This window comes from Aethalodelphis obliquidens, unplaced genomic scaffold (genome assembly GCF_003676395.1).
Source record: "Aethalodelphis obliquidens isolate GAN/ISIS:26980383/991018 unplaced genomic scaffold, ASM367639v1 scaffold27, whole genome shotgun sequence".
NCBI classification, from domain to species: domain Eukaryota; kingdom Metazoa; phylum Chordata; class Mammalia; order Artiodactyla; family Delphinidae; genus Aethalodelphis; species Aethalodelphis obliquidens.
The window spans coordinates 7,929,338-7,945,877 of record NW_020837971.1 but is presented as its reverse complement, the minus strand read 5'-3'; the positions used below and the strand labels follow the sequence as shown (position 1 = coordinate 7,945,877).

The window sequence follows — 16,540 nt, the reverse complement described above, 5'->3', positions numbered from 1 at the left end:
GGGCCCAGCGTCACAGACACCTTTGAGCAGCCTGAAGGTTCTCGGTTCGGATTTGCTGATAAACCCAGCCCCCTGCAGCCTTGTTTCTTTTTTGCCCCACCATCTTAATGTTAAAATTAAAAATTTTCCCATGTATCAAAAAAGTTGAAATAATAGTACCACGGTCATTCATATACGCACCCCTTAGAGTTAAAAATCAGTTCACATTTTATCTGATTTCTTATAAAGATATATATTTCTGTATCCTTTGAAGATCAGTTGTAGACATCATGCCACTTCACCTCTAAATATTTATCATTTTGACACATCTTGATTGTGTAACCTTGAGCTACTCACTTAAGTTCTCAGAGCCTCACCTTATATAAGTATGTATGTGTGCTTTTGCTGAACCATTTGGAAGTAAGTCAGAGACAGCATGACACTTCACCTCTAAATACTTCAGCATGCATCTCCTAAAAATAAAAGCATTCTCCAACATAATCATAATACCAGTATCACACTTAGAAAACTAGTGGTAATCCCCGAATAGCATCTACTATTCGGTTTGTATTCAAATTTCCCCCATTGTCTGTCCCCGCCCCCTTCAAAAAGTTTATAGCTGCTTTTTCCCGTAGATGTTTTTTAAATATGTATCCAGGATCCCATCAAGTTTCATGCATTACATTTGGTTTTTATGTCTGTTTAGTCACTTTAAATCTAGAAGAGTGCCCCCATGGATGTGTGCATATATATGTATAGATATATACAATATATGCATATGTATATATTTCTGTATATACATGTATAAAACATTGCTGTTTAAATTGCTTCCCATTCTGATCTGTCTGATCACTTCCTCGTGGTGTCATTTACCTTCTTTCTCTATGCCCTGTTTTCCCTCCATACTGGAAGTTAAGAGCTGAAGTCTCAGATTCAGGCTCGACATTTTGGAAAGAATACGTCCAGGTGATTCTGAGGGCTTCGTTAAACATCTCATCAGGGGCACATGATGTCAGGGGTCCCATTATTAGGTATTGATCACTTGGAAAGGTGGTGACCACCTCTCCACTGCAAAGAGATGCTTTCCTTCTGCAATTAGCATGCCATTTTGTGGGTTATGCTCTGGAACCGAGTGAGAACCCTATTCCCCAAAAAGAAATTTCTTGGAATCATCTTAGCCTCCATTGATGATCCTTGCTGGATCAGTTATTTCTTTGGGGGTCGTGGAATGGTCATTTTCAAATTCTGTCATTCTGGGAATTTCCTGGCAGTCCAACAGTTAGGACTCCTTGCTTTCACTGCCGAGGGCGCAGGTTCAATCCCTGGTCAGGGAACTAAGACCCCGCAAGCCACGTGGTGCAGCCAAAAAAAAAAAAAAAGTTCTGTCATTCTGATCTACATTTACTGGCTGGCATTCATCTGCAAAGACCTCTTTCTCATCAACAGGGATGAACTGTTAAGTTCCTCCTAAAAAGGCAGAGTTACAGTTCCCCCTCTAATTACCAATTTTCAGAGTAAAGAGTTGAACACCTGTGGTTTGAGCTAGGGAGGGCAAGGGCAAGGACTGGGCATATTTCAATAAGATGCATGAATAGTGTGAAAACCCATAATCAATGGGAAATTCTAGATAGCTAGAGTGAGCTTTGTATGCAGAGCTCAGAAGTAAAGTATGACCATATCTTGGTTGGTAGAGTATGAGTTTAAAAACATTGAGAAACGTTTTCCCACAGGCTCAAGTGACCCTCTTCTTTAATTTGGGGAAGGAAGAAGATAATTATACTTAAAATAACCGCTCTCCCATCTTCCAGCAGGAGCCCAGCATTTAGCCTGGGTCCGGTGAACTGCTGAAGTTAATGGCAAACCAGGATGAGTGGTGCTCCTTAGGTTCTGAAGCTAGAGCAGTGCTCCCTGCATCACCCATTCACTAGAAAGTGACCAACGGCCCGGGCACTGGGTGGGGCAGTGTGCAGGATGCACAGGTGCCATAGCCCCGGCCCTGCCTTCCAGGAACTCGGGACTGAAATGTGAAATTCATTCACGTTGTGAATGTGGCTTGCATGAGTGGGGCCCAGGGAAGGAAGAGATTTCAGTCTGCTGCCTGCATGACCTTTGACCTGGGGGAAGGGGCTCTTTGCTTTGTGGGTCTATTTGGAACACAGGGAAGGGTGTATAATTGGAGCCAAGTTATTGTTTGCGGAATGAGTGAATGAATGAATGAATGCTTCATCATGGATGGCTAGGACTTGAACTAGGCCTAATGAGGGCTGTGAGTTCCCCCAGACAGTCGCTTTTGGAAAAAGGAGTTAGGGTGAGTCCTGGATGTGCCATGAGTACTGAAGAGAAACAGTTTGTAATATATTCCAGTGGCACACCCACTCAATACCCACAGCACAATTTAGTTTTTTATGGTATTTTGAGGAAACAGGCGCCTTTTTTGTCTGTTAATGTTTGTTGCTGTCTCTGTTCATTGTACTGGGAGGAGGGTCAGTGTCTCTCTGTCTTTCACACACACACACACATTTTTAGGTCTTAATGCTCTGGAAGTTAATCTGGAAGTTCTTTTCTATCAGAAGCAATGTTGTGCTAGTAAATGCTTAACAACCCACTCTCTAAACAAATTTGCACATGTACATGTATAGGTTTATTATATATTTTACTGATAAAAGGCTGTTTAGCATACAATTTATAAATCATTCAATATTTAATACTCTATGGTAAATTTCATATCATCAGTTGATTCTTGCAGAAATCTTTTGTTGATTTTTGCCAAATTCTTATGCCCCCGGCTGAGCTAAGGTCGAAATTGACAAACAAGTGTCCATCTGACATAAGTGCTGGTTGATATTTTCATTTAAGTCTGTGGGGAAGATGAAAGTGAAAGAACAAAGATGTATGTGGGAACTTTGCTTGATTGTTGGTGACAAGAGTGACTTCCTTGCTGAATTGGATAATAGTTCTCAAGTGCTACCAAGAGAATATGGCCTCACTTCTGTGTTTCTTCAAATACAGCTATCAACATGATATACTTTTTTTCTTTTTTTTTAAATTGGAGCATAGTTGATTTACAATGTTGTGTTAATTACTGCTGTACAGCAAAGTGATTCAGTTATACATATATATGCATTTGTTTTCATATTGTTTTTCATTATGGTTTATCACAGGATAGTGACTATAGTTCCCTGTGCCATACAGTAGGACCTTGTTGTTTACCCGTTCTATATACACCAGTTTGCATCTGCTAATCCCAAACTCCCAGTCCATCCCTCTCCCACCCCCCTCCCCCATGGCAACCACCAGTGTATTCTCTATCGACATGATATACATTTAAATTTGCATTACTAACGTTTTCTCCGTCACCTTCTTAAAACTAGGTAATCGAATAATAAATCAAGCCCTGATTTGTAGCATTTGATGATTTCTGTGGTGTAAGCTCTCCTGTCACCACATTTCAAGCCATCAGTATGCTATCACTGAACTCAGAGTTGGGAAGAGATGTGCATTAGAACACTTAACATAGGATTTCCTCCTCGGTGCAGATAGAGCAGATGTAAAGAACTTCAAGAGCAGCAGTTGGCAGACTATGGCCCATCAGTGAAATCCTTGTCACCTGGCTTTGAAAATAACGTTTTATTGGAACACAGCCATGTTGAGTAATGTATGTATTGTCTCTGGTTACTTTTGTACTCACCACCATGGTAGAGTGGAATGGCTGAGCAGAGACCCTCAGAACCTAAAATATTTACTACCTGGCCCTTTCTAGAAAAAGTTCTCAACCCCTGCTCAAAGCATAGATAATAGTAAAATGTAGCAAGGTGAATAGAAGTGGTAACTTTTGAGTATTTATTCTATTTTTTAAATATAATACATTTAATTTGAGCTTATATAATTTTTAATCATTTCTTAATTGGCTCACCAGATTCCTGAAAATTTAATAATCTGCTCTTGTGAGCCTGTACAGGCCAGTCCCAGTTCACCATTGAAATGCTTTGAGGGGTTCAGCTTGTAGTGCCAAAAAATGAAGCTCTCACTATTAGGAAGAAGCAGCTGACAACACCAGATTGGAGGGGGAGCCACAATGAGAGGGACTGGAGCTGCTTGAAATTGTGGTCTAATTGTCCGCAGAAATCAGAAGAAAGCATTTTTGAGGTAGTTTTCATATTTTTTTTTTCCCCCTTCTTAGGGTCTGGGGTTTGTTTTGGTTTTTCAAATGAGTTTTCTTCAGAGCTAATTTAAAAACTCAATACAGCCTGCGTTTCTGACCAAATTTTGCATGCATCTGTCTCGAGCCCATTTAGGCCCTGACAGACGCCCGGCAGCTTTCTGAGCTCCCACAGATGTTCTGTGTCCGGAGAAAGGAGGACTTCCTGTTGCTGGCCGAGAGTGAGAGGCGAGGTGGTCCCAGCCGTTGCCTTGTGCAGGGGTTTTCCTTGCTACCACTTCCTGCCGGGTGCCTTTGAATGGATTACAGATGGTTAGAAAAGACTTCTTGGCACAGCAAGAGGACCAGTCTCCAGTGCTTTGTGGGGAAGGATTTATAACAGGATGGTAGTTGATGCTGACCCAGAACGGGCCTGGCTGCCCAGCCTTCCTGGGGAAACCAGCTGCCTGTGGGTGGAGGGGAGGGCAGGGAGAAGGGGATGTTTACATTCATGTGGCACCTTTCATCCAGGGGGGGCTCTCAGATGGCCGCGTGTCCAAAGGTGTTAGACCCCTGTGGAGGTGTGGTGCCCGGGGATTACGTACTGGGGTCATGTTCTTGGTGTGTCAGGCTCTTATGGGAAGTATAATAAATCCTCATATCTTTTCAAAGTGAGGTAAGGGCAGGTGCAGCTGTTGCCTTTTTTTTTTAAAGTCACAGTATAGAGCACATTTAATTTTTACATGCTTTTTTTTTTTTTTTTTCCGGTCACGCAGCACGGCGTGCATGATCTTAATTCCCAGACCAGGGATTGAACCCGGGCCCCCTGCAGTGGAAGTGCAGAGTCCTAACCACTGGACCACCAGGGAATTCACATTTAATTTTTAAACTTTTAAAAATATACCTAACATAAAATTTACTATTTTAGCCATTTTAAAGTGTTCAATTCTGTGGCACGAAGTACGTACACAGTGTTGTGCAACTATCACCGCTATCTGTTTCCAGAAGTTCTTCAGCATCCCAAACAGAAACTCTGTATCCATTAAATCAGTGGTCCCCAACCTTTCTGGCACCAGGGACCGGTTTTGTGGAGACACGGTTGGGGGGTGGGGAGGTGGTCCAGGCGGTATGCAAGCCGTGGGGAGCGATGGGCAGCGGCAGGTGAAGCTCTGCTCGCTGGCCCACCGCTCACCTCCTGCTGTGCAGCCCTGTTCCTAACAGGCCTCGGACCAGTAGCAGTCTGTGGCCTGGGGGCTGGGGACCCCCGCATTAAACGATAACTCCCCATTCCCCCCTCTCCTCAGCCCTGTCAACCTCTCCCCTACCTTCTGTTTCTAAGAATTTGCCTGTTGTAGGTACTGCAGAGAAGCGGAATCATATGGTATTTGTGTTTTGTGACTGGCATACTTCACATAGCATCATGTCCCCAAGGTTCATCCGTGTTGTAGCATGTGTCAGAATTTCCTTCTTTTTATGGCTGAATAATATTTCATTGCATATGTGTAGCACGATTTGTTTGTCCATTTTTCCATTGATGGACACTGGGCTGTTGGCCCCTTTGGGCCACTGTGACTGCTGCTTCTCTAGACGTGGGTGTCAGATGGAGTCAGACGGAGGCCTGGAGAGAATCGGTTTGTCTGAGATGATTCCTCAGCCCTTCCGAGGTAACTCAGCTCAGGTGCGTCTCTCCGTCAGAGCTGCCAGGAATACGTGTGCAGGAGGCCCCGTGTAGGTGTGCCAGCCGAGGGGTCGGAGGAGCTGTGACACCCTGTCAGCTGCATCTGCCCAAGGCTGTTTTACTCTGCAGTGGAGTCCTGCCAGGGCGGAAAATCTGAGAGGCCAGATTGCACGTGGCCACCGCTGCTTTTGCTTCCTGGGCAAGAGGAGGCACTTTGCTGGGCAGAGGCTCGTGCAGAGGATTCCTGGGGTTGGGTCTCCCTCTGCCCGAAATCAGGACAACCTTGGGCAGTTGCAGGGGCAGGGCCTGGCGAGCTTCATGTGTGAGAGGGGGTAGGATGGTAACGTCCCTGGAGCACAGAGCCAGCAAAGTGCGGTGGGAGAGGTGGGGAGAGGCTTGGGGTGGTGTCTGAGTCCATCCTGGCCGATAGAACAAAATACCAGACTGGGTGGATTATAAACAGCAGGCATTCATTTCTCACAGCTCTGGAGGTCAGAGGTCCGAGATCAGGGTGCCAGCATGGGTCAGGGTCTGGTGAGGGCCATCTTCCCGTTTGCAGGCTTCCCACTGTGTCCTCACCTGGAGGAAGGGCTGGGGAGCTCTGTGGGGTCTCTTAGAAGAGCCCTAATCTCATTCATGTGGGCTCTGCCCTCCTGCGCCAGTCACCTCCCAGAGGCCCCACTGGGTGTTAGGATTCCAACATGTGAATCTGAGGGGTCACAAACATTCAGACCGTAGGCAGTCGGCCTCTGGGGGTGTGGTGTGGAGGGCATGGGGGCCGGAGAGCAGGCTTGATGGCTCAGAGCCTAGAGCAAGACCACGGTGGAACTTCAGAGAACAAGGGAGGCTAGTCCAGAGACCTCGGGAGGGAGAAACAGGGTAAGTGCCTCGCGCAAAGTGGCCTAAAGCGAACGGCTGCCTTCTTTCAGATCAAAGCTGGTGGTGGAGTTTTATTAATTTCCTTAATAAAATTCTTCAGCACTGTTGCAGAGCCTCTGCTAAGGGTGTAGGACGGATACAGAACAGGGATTCTTACTTGTCATGTGTGAAGCCCTCCCATGGCCTGAAGCGTTGCAGAGGATGAGGGTGTATTTTGTTTGTGCCCTCTTTTCCTCAGGAGGGGTTCTGGGGCTTTCCTGAGAACCCCCTCAAAGATATGGCACTCCCTCCGCCTTTCAAAGAAAAAGGTATTGATAGAAATTTACAGCTCATGGGGGGAGACACGCACATGCCCAGATATAACCGTGGAGCGAGCTACATGGGACGGGGATCCAGGTAAGCAAGTGATGTGTGTGCTGCTTTAAGAGTTGAATTGTGGTCTTAGGGTTTGTGACACTTTTAAATCTCCTTTGAGGAAGAGTCCTCCCTGGGATGGGGCGGAAGCCTGGGGAGACGCCTCCGTAGCGGAACCACTTTAAAATCTAGCCCTACTGACATGATTTGTATGCAGGCTTTTTACCTGGAGACAGACAGAGATACAGAGGGAGACAGATAACGTGGTGTGCTAGATGAAGAAGCCACCTTTGAAACTCATGCCTGCGTTTAGTTGATACTGGTGGTTGGTGGAGAAGGAAAAACAGACTTTGCAGGCAGATCTTAGATTACATCTTGGCCTCACCACCTGCTTGCTGTGTGACTTTGGGCAAGTTAACCACCTCTCTGTGCCTCAGCTTGCTCATTTAAGGCTATCGTCTTGGTCCTAGGGAGGGTTAGGGATAACTCAAGAGCTGGCACACGGTTGACAGTCAGGAAATGGCAGCTGTCACTGCTGCCTGGAAGAAGGGGCGGGTCTAAGAAGGCCGGCAGTTTCCACAGTTAACTGCTGGGTTGTGCGGGAATTGTAGGGGGAGCAAAAATGGGCCAGAATTTGAGAGCGCAGGGAGGGAGGTATTGTGGGAAGGTAAGTTTGGAAGCTTCTAAGTGGAGAGATGGGTTAGGAGGAAGGCGACAACAGGAAGGAGGAAGAACTGAAGTGTTTAGGGGCCAAAGACCCACTTTCTGCCTCTTTTGATAGCGACTTTCCTTCTCTCTGGGCGCCAACTTTATCTGGTCCCCCAGCTCACCCTGCCCACCAGGGCTCCTGGGGAGGGCATGTACAGAGACTGGCGAGCCAGGAGGGGAAGCCCTGAGAGGGGCTCTTCTGCAGGCCGATGAGGGCAGGCCACGTGGGTCCCGAGTGGTTCTGGAATGTTTGACAGCAGAAGTCCCATGTTTGTTCTGTGACTGCATATCCGGAAGCTTAGGGGTCAGTGCTAGGCCTCTGGAGTGAGACCTGGGTTCGGTGCAGTCCTGGGAAGTCACATCACCCCTCAGAGCCTCATTTTCCCATCTGTAAAATGGGATAATTACAGGAACCTCATAGGGTTGTTGGGAAGATTGAATGAAGGGAACTTGCAGCACTTAGCTCAACTCACAGCCCGTCATAAATGCTCAGTAAACATCTTCCTGTGTTGCCACTGAGTATTTCCGAGAGTAGGGGCTGGGGGGCGTTGTTCAGAATGAGGCACATGCCTTGGCAGGGGGCTGTGTTCTGGATATGCTGGACTTCATAGCATAAGGAAACACCATCTAGAAATGCCCTTGAACTGGGGCCCTAAGCAAGGAGCCGGCAGTGTGCAAACCTGACACATCTTTCAGAACATCAGTTCTACTCCAAGATTGCTAGGGGAAAGTATTACTTTTTTATCATTATATTTCATAGGGAAAAATACCCCTGCCAATTAAACTGCAGCCACTATAGATTCTAAGAATCCACCCAAATTTTCAAGATGTTACAGTGTGTGGGGGGAAAGTACAGCTTAGGATTAATGAAATATAGTAGGGCAAACATAGAATATAAAGCAAAATTCCCATTAATTTTTGAGATAAAGCATGAAAGTTTACAAAACACTGAAAAAGCTCTTGGTGTAGCCCCAGCACATGAAAGTATGTGTGAATTTGCCTTCTCAGTCAGGATGGCTCAGTTTAAAGGGTTGAGAGTAGCAGGGGCAGAGAGGAGGAAGGAGTGGCTAGGTTTGGTCTCCTTGCAAGTTTAGAAGGGAAGGTGTGAGGGGAAGTGACCCCAGACTCCAGAGCACTCATTGTCATCCTGGGACCTGAACATCCTCAGGGAACCAGTGTGTGTGTCAGCCTCACTTAGGGAGAAAATCTGCACACAGCACTTTCGGGAGGAGGGGACCGTGATGAGAGCAGGCAAACAACCGCACACCTCAGCAGGGCTGAGAACCGCAGAGCGCTCCCACCCAGTGGGAGAGGCTGCTTCCTGTGACCCACAGACCAGCGCCTCTCCCAGCGGGCTCCGGGCCCCAGTGCTTGCTGGAGATTCTGGGGGACAAGCAGCCTTGCCCTCTTGCCCTTAAAACTCGGTGGCATGTCTCAGGTGGGTCAGAAGGGGTCTGGTTCAGCTGCCTCCTTTCTGCAGGGCCCTCTGCTCCTACTTGCACATCACCAGGTGGAGACAGGCCTCTGGGCAGTGCTGGTGTGTCGGGGAGGCTCCCGCACCTCTTTGGCAGGGAAGTGGGATCACACACCGCCAGGCCCTGTAGAGGCTAACAGTAGACTGGTAATAATGGTGCCACCAACCTCAGCAGAGCGTTTCTCTGTAGTGCTGGGCTCTGGGGGCTGGAGGGGAGGCAGGCCTGCAGGTGGGGGAATGGAGGTGCTGAGAGATCACGTGATTCTCTGAGCGGATGATTAGTGCAGGGGGAGGAGCCGCAGAGGAGCAGGAAGCAGCAAGCTGGCCCTGAGGCCGCCCTCTGGGTTGCAGGAGGAAGGGACCGGAAGGTGGCAGAGTGGATAGTCTGCCAGCTGAGGAGCTGAGTGCTCTAGGCTGGGCACACTGAATGGCCATTCGTGGAGGGTTTGGGGCCTTTATGAGTGCATTTATCAAAATAATTTTTTTTTCTTGATGTAAAAGTGGTACAGGGGGCTTCCTTGGTGGCGCAGTGCTTGAGAGTCCGCCTGCCGATGCAGGGTACACGGGTTCGTGCCCTGGTCTGGGAAGATCCCACATGCCGCGGAGCGGCTAGGCCCGTGAGCCATGGCCACTGAGCCTGCGCGTCTGGAGCCTGTGCTCCGCAACGGGAGAGGCCACAACAGTGAGAGGCCCGCGTACCGCAAAACAAAACAAAACAAAACAAAAGTGGTACAGGATCATTGTGGAAAATATACACCAACAAAAAATTAAAGAAAAATTAGCCTATCATTATTAAAAATAATATTGCAGTCAATAAATGAATATCCTTGTAGCTAAATTTTTGCACACGCTCATGATTATTTCCATAGTATAAATGTTTGGAAGAGGAATGCTTATCCACTTGCATACTTGTATGATTTGTTTTTTCATAGTCTTTGCTTAGTTTTCTACTGGCCTCTTAATCATTTTCTTATTGATTTGTAAGACCTCTGTATATATATTAAAGCTAATTTACCATCTCTGTTATTTATATGTGAATCATATGATTTTTAGGAAATCTTATAGATCCAAAATTGTGTGACTCTCTGATCTAGCCTGGAGAACAAAATAGCTAGGAAAATAGAAATTCCCAGGTAATTCCCAAGCCACATGGTAGGTGTTTCTGAATGCTGGCAAGAGCCACCAGTGTTAATAATTATGCTGACAAGACAGAACTAAGAATAAGAGCTATCACTTACTGAACAACTATTATTTAACAGGTACTTTGCATGTATTAGCCTTTTAATCCCATCATCCTGCAGGGCTGAGCAAACTGGGGCAGAGAAGAATTAAGTACCTCACTTGAGCTTACACAGCTGAGTGGCAGTCAGGAGTTGAACCTGGATCTGCCCATCTCTGCTACCCAGGCTTTCTATTCTACCAAGCTAACTCTCATTCTCAGGGTAAACCGTACTTTTACGAGTCAGGACTTCCTCAGCTACTTCCACAAAGAGTAGCAAGTTGGAGAGTATGTGATAACTGGTCTTTAAAGATGCCCTTGCAGGGCTTCCCTGGTGGCGCAGTGGTTGAGAGTCCGCCTGCCGATGCAGGGGATGCGGGTTTGTGCCCCGGTCCGGGAAGATCCCACATGCCGCGGAGCGGCTGGGCCATGAGCCATGGCCGCTGAGCCTGCGCATCCGGAGCCTGTGCTCCGCAACGAGAGAGGCCACAGCGGTGACAGGCCCACGTACCGCACAAAAAAAAAAAAAAAAAAAAAGATGCCCTTGCAGTGAATGTGCCTTCCAGTGTAGTCCACTCTCTGCTGCACTTGGTTGATTGACCCTGTGATTTGTGTGTGTGTGTGTGTGTGTGTGTGTGTGTGTGTTAATAATAGCTTTATCGAGATACAATTCATAATACCATAAAATTCACCCCTTTCAAGTGTGTCATTCCATGGTTTTGGCATATTCACAAAATTATGCAAACAATGCGACTACCTAATTCCAGAACATTTTAATTACCACAAAAAGAAACCTCGTCCCCCTTAGCAGTCACTCACCATTCCCTCCTCCCCCCAGCCCCTGACTACTGCCACTCTGCTTTGTGTCTTTATGGATTTGCTTATTCTAGAAATTTCATATAAATGGAGTTGTACAATATGTGGCCCTTTGTATCTGTCTTCTTTCACTCAGCATAATGCTTTTAAGGTTCATCCATGTTGTCCCATGAATCAGTACTTCATTCCTTTGTATAGCTTAATAGTATTTCATTGTATGAATATACCCCATTCTGTTTATCCATTTATCAGTTGATGGTTTTTTAACATCTTTTGGCTATTGTAGATTGTGCTGCTTTGAAATTGTGTACAAGTTTTTGTGTGGACATATTTTTTTACTTCTCTTGGGTATATATCTAGGAGTGGAATTGCTGGATTATACGGTGTCTCTGTGCTTAACTTTTTGAGGAACTGCCAAGTTATTTTCCAAAGCAGCTGCATCATTTTATCTTCCCACTAGCAGTGCATGAGGGTTCCAATTTCTCTATATCCTTGCCAACATTTGTTATTGTCTTTTTTTTATTATAGCCACGCTAGTGGGTGTGAAGCAACATCACGTACATCACGTTTTTGTTTGGATTTGAATTTCCTTGATGACTAGTAATGTTGAACATCTTTTAATGTGCTTATTTGGCACAAGTTGGCAATCTTTTTTGGAGAAATGTTTTAAAAATTTTTTAAGTTTTTAAGTAGGTGTTTTTTTAATGAAGTTGTAAGAGTTCTTAATATATTCTCGATAGAAGTCCCTTATCAGATATATGATTTACAAATATTTTTTCACATTCTATGAGTTGTCTTTTTGCTTTCTTGATGGTATACTTTTAAGCACAAAAGCTTTTAGGGAGTTCCCTGGCCGTCCAGTGGCTAGGACTGTGCACTTTTACTGCCATGGCCTGGGTTCAATCCCTGGTCAGGGAACTAAGATCCCACAAACTGGGCGGTATGGCCAAAAAAATAAAAATAATCTAAAGAAGTTAAATAGTTTAAAAGCTTTTAATTTTTATCATGTCATGTTTATCAAATATTTCTTTCGTTGCTTGTGCTTTTGGTGTCATATCTAAGAAACGGTTATCTAATCTAAGGTCACAAAGATTTACTCTTATGTTTTCTTCTAAGAGTTTTATGGTTTTAGCTCCTACATTTAGATCTCTGATCTATTTGAGGTTTTTTTTTTTTTTTGGTATATGGTGTGAAGTAGGGGCCTAAAGTCATTCTTTTTCATGTGGTTATCTAGTTGTCCCAGCACCATTTGTTGAAAAGACTATTTTTTCCCCCTTTGAATTGTCTTGGAACTCTTATTAAAAATCAGCTGACCAGATGTAAGTGCTTATTTCTGGACTCTCAGTTCTATCGCACTGATCTATACGTCTTTCCTTATGCCTGTGCCACACTATCTTGATTACTGTGATAAGTTTTGAAACTAGGACATATGAATCCTCCAACTTCGCACTTTTTCAAGATTGTTTCAGCTTGAACCAGTGCATTGCCATGTGAATTTTAGGAGCAGCTTGTTAATTGCTGCAAAAAGGTAGCTAGAATGCTTATAGGGTTTGTGTTGAATGTGTAGATCAGTTCAGTAAGTACGGTTATTTTTACAATATCAAGTTTTCCAGTACAGGAACACAAGATGTCTTTCCATGTATTTAGATCTAATTTCTGTCAATTATGTTGTTTGTAGTTTTCAGTGTACAAGTTTTTGTACTTCTTTGGCTAAATTTATTCGTATTTTATTTTTTCAATACTGATGAAAATGGAATTGTTTATTTCATTTTCAGATTGTTCATTGCTAGAATATAGAAATACAGTTGATTCTTTTATGCTGTTCTTTTATCTTGCTACTAGCTAAACTTTTTGTTCTAATAGTTGTGTGTGTGGGTGTGTGTGTGTGTGTGTGTGTGTGTGTGTGTATTCTTTAGGATTTTCTATATATCCTGTCACCGGCAAATACAGTTTTACTTTTTCCTTTCCAATCTGATGCCTTTTATTTCTCTTTCTTACCTGATTGTCCTGGCTAGAACCTCGAGTACAATATTGAATAGAAATGGCAAGAGTGGACATCCTTGTCTTGTTCCTGATCTTGGAGAGAAAGCTTTCAGTCTTTCACCATTAAGTGTGATATTAGCTGTGGGCTTTTTATAAATACCCTTAACAAGTTGAGGAAGTTTCTTTTATTCCTACTTTATTGAGTGTTTTTATCATGAAAGGGTGTTGGATTTCGCCAAATGCTTTCTCTACATCCACTGAGATGGTCACATGGTTTTGTTCTTTATTCTATTAATGTGTATTACAGAGGTAGCTTTTCATATATTGAACTGCTCTCGTATTCTTGGGATAAATTCCACTGGTTCATGGTGTATAATCTTTTTATATGTTGCTGGATTTGCTAGTATTTTGTTGAGGATTTATACATCTATATTCATAAGGGATTTGATCTGTGGTTTTCTTTTCTTATGATATCTTTGTCTGGGAGGGTAATGCTGGCCTCATGGAGTTGGGAAGGGTTCCCTGTGACTCACTTTTGACCAACAGAAGTGACACCATGTGACAGCTGAAGCTAGGTCATAGGAGCCTTACAACTTCTGCCTGAGTTTCTTGGAACATTCACTGTTGGGACACTCCCTCTTGGAACCCAGTTGCCGTGCTGCAAGAAGCCCAGGCCCTCTGGGGTGTAGGCGCTCCAATGGACATCCCTAGCTGAGCTTCCAGCTAATGACCAGCAGTATGTACCAGCTGTAAATGAGCCCTCTGGGGCATCCAGTCCAGTAGGTCCTTCATTTGATGACAGCCTCAGCTAACATCTGGTCCTAAGGAAAAATGGCTCAGCTGAGTCCACTCAATCCACAAACCCATGAGAGAATTAGTGGTTCTAAGCCACTAATACTGGGGCAGTTTATCGCACAATAGTATATAGAGCAGGGGTCCACTGACTTCAGCCTGACTCCCTTAGCCATACCTATCTGCAAGAGCTGCTGGAGCACGCACTGGTGTCTTTCTTCTCTCTTGTTTCTGGAGAAGGCCCTGGAAAATGATGAAATGGCCAGAAGACCATTGAAAAGAAGAGGCAACATGGGGCCAGGGACACCCATATTTGCGGTAACCATTCCTTCACCGTGGTGGCCAGTGGCCTGTTTTCAGGAAAGTCCTTGCCCAGCTGCAGTCTGCCTTTGCTTTTGGCAGACTGGCTCAAAACTCACAGTGCTCAGGTATCAGTCAACTCGGGGCTACTTTGCTGCCCCTGTACCACAGGAGGGTTTTGCTTCAGTGAGTGCCCAGCCCGGACTTTGGCTGGCGTTTCAGGCCGTCTGCTCCCTTAGCTTCTGAGATGTATCTGTCATGTGGCATTTCCGTAGCTCCCCAGCTTTGCTCAGGCCTGCGACTGGTTTACCAGCTGAGCATCTCAGAGCCTCTTGCTAATCCGACCTTCAGGCCCTTGGAGGAAGTTGGGCTGCCATTCTAAACGTGGAGGCAGTCAAGAAGGCCCGCAAAAACAGATGTGCCCCAATAATCAGTGAGAGGAACAGAGCAGGATGGGCCCATGGTGGATGTGAAAGCTTTTGTGGGCTCGTGCAAATTTTCAGATCCCTCCTTACCCCTAGAGGCCACCAGTTACTCGCTGCATATAGTAACCTGTGTGTTGGGTGTTAGTTTTCCCTGCTGCCATCTGCATGTGGTCAGCTTTGTACACATCCACCAAGCCCACCTCTTCATCTAAGAAAAGGGGCCCAAGACTTCATATCTTTTATATCAGTTACCACAATATCAAGAACATAAAAATGTACTGCACATGAAAAAAATGCCCACCATCATTAGTCATTAGGGAAATGCAAATCAAACCTGCAATGAGATATCACATCACATCACTAGGATGGCTAGAATATATATATTTAGGGGGGCGGGGAAGAAAGGAGAATTACAAGGGTTGGCCAGGATGTGGAGAAATTGAAACCCTTGTAGATTGCTGGTGGGAATGTAAAACGGCATAGCTACTGTGGAAAGCAGTTTGTTCCTTGAAAAGATTAAAGATAGTGTTACCATATGATCTAGCAATTCCACTCCTAGGTATATACCCAAGTGCACACAAAAACTTACACACCAGTGTTCATAGAAGCACTGTTCACAATAGCCAAAAGGTGGGAATAACCCCAATGCCCACCAACTGATGAATGGGTCAACAGAAGGTGGTATATCCTACAATGGAATACTATTCAGCCATGAAAGGGAATGAAGTACTGACACATTACAACATGGATGAACCTTGAAAATGTTATGCTAAGTGAAAGAAGCCAGAAGCAAAGGACCACATATAATATGATTTCATTTATATGAAATGTCCACAATAAACTTAGAGACAGAAAGTAGATAATGGTTGTCATGGGCTGGGGTGTAAGGGGAATGGGGAAGTACAGGGTTTCTTTTTGGGGTGGTGAATATTCTGGAATTAGATACGGTAATGATTGCACAACATTGCGAATATACTAAAAACCACTGAATTGTACACTTAAAGTGGTTAAAATGATAAATTTTATGTTATATGAATTTTATCTCAATAATACACTTCAAAAAAAAGATACTCTCTACTTTAATAGTTATCGCTGTAGGATGATGACATACATTGTATTCCTTGTAAAGGCCCTTTCCCAGGAAGGATAAGGAGCTTGCCGGAGAGTAGGGGCTTCCCAGAGTAGCTTGATGAGGCTTGAAGAGCATGGCCTAGGAGCCAAAGAATTCTAATTCTCCACCTCACATTCCAGCCTGGCAGCCTCAGGCAGGTTCCTCAGCCTGTCAGCACTGTATTTAAGTCACCTCTAAAGTAGAGATCTTTCTTTAACAAATGCTTATAAAGTGCTCACTCTGTGCTAGGCATTAGTAGTAGTCCCATTTCCCATCCGGAGAAACTGAGGCACGAGGAAGTGGAATACTTGTCCAGAGTCAGAGAGTCAGTGAATGGCAGAGCCAGGTTCCAACCCAGGCATCCACCACTGAATCTGTGCTCTCATGCTCTCCTCCTAGGAGTTTGAAACCCCCCTACCTCCCATGCTGTTGTAGGGATCTAATGCAGTTATACACTGGGAAATCCTCTTATGACCATAAACACTACCCAGTACACACAGCTCCAGAGTTACTCCTGCCTTAGGTATTAGCAATTAGAGTTACAGGAAAAATACCTGGGGCTTCTCTGTCCCAGCGATCTGTCCTAGTCCCACCCTCAGTGCATTTCTTCTGGACTTCACCAAAGAAATTAGGATTGTCATCTCATGTCCAGATTTCTCTGGTCACAGAAAAATATCCCAGAAG

General features: G+C 44.9%; 1 protein-coding gene and 1 non-coding gene across 6 annotated transcripts in view; one reads left to right on the top strand and one right to left on the bottom strand.

Annotated features, from left to right (window-relative positions):
- Positions 1–16,540, top strand: part of ATXN7L1 (ataxin 7 like 1) — a 240,750-nt gene that overhangs the window by 14,112 nt on the left and 210,098 nt on the right. The window lies entirely within an intron of this gene.
- TRNAG-UCC (transfer RNA glycine (anticodon UCC)) lies at positions 4,914–4,986 on the bottom strand. Its single transcript has one exon. It is a non-coding gene; the product is annotated as a tRNA-Gly (tRNA).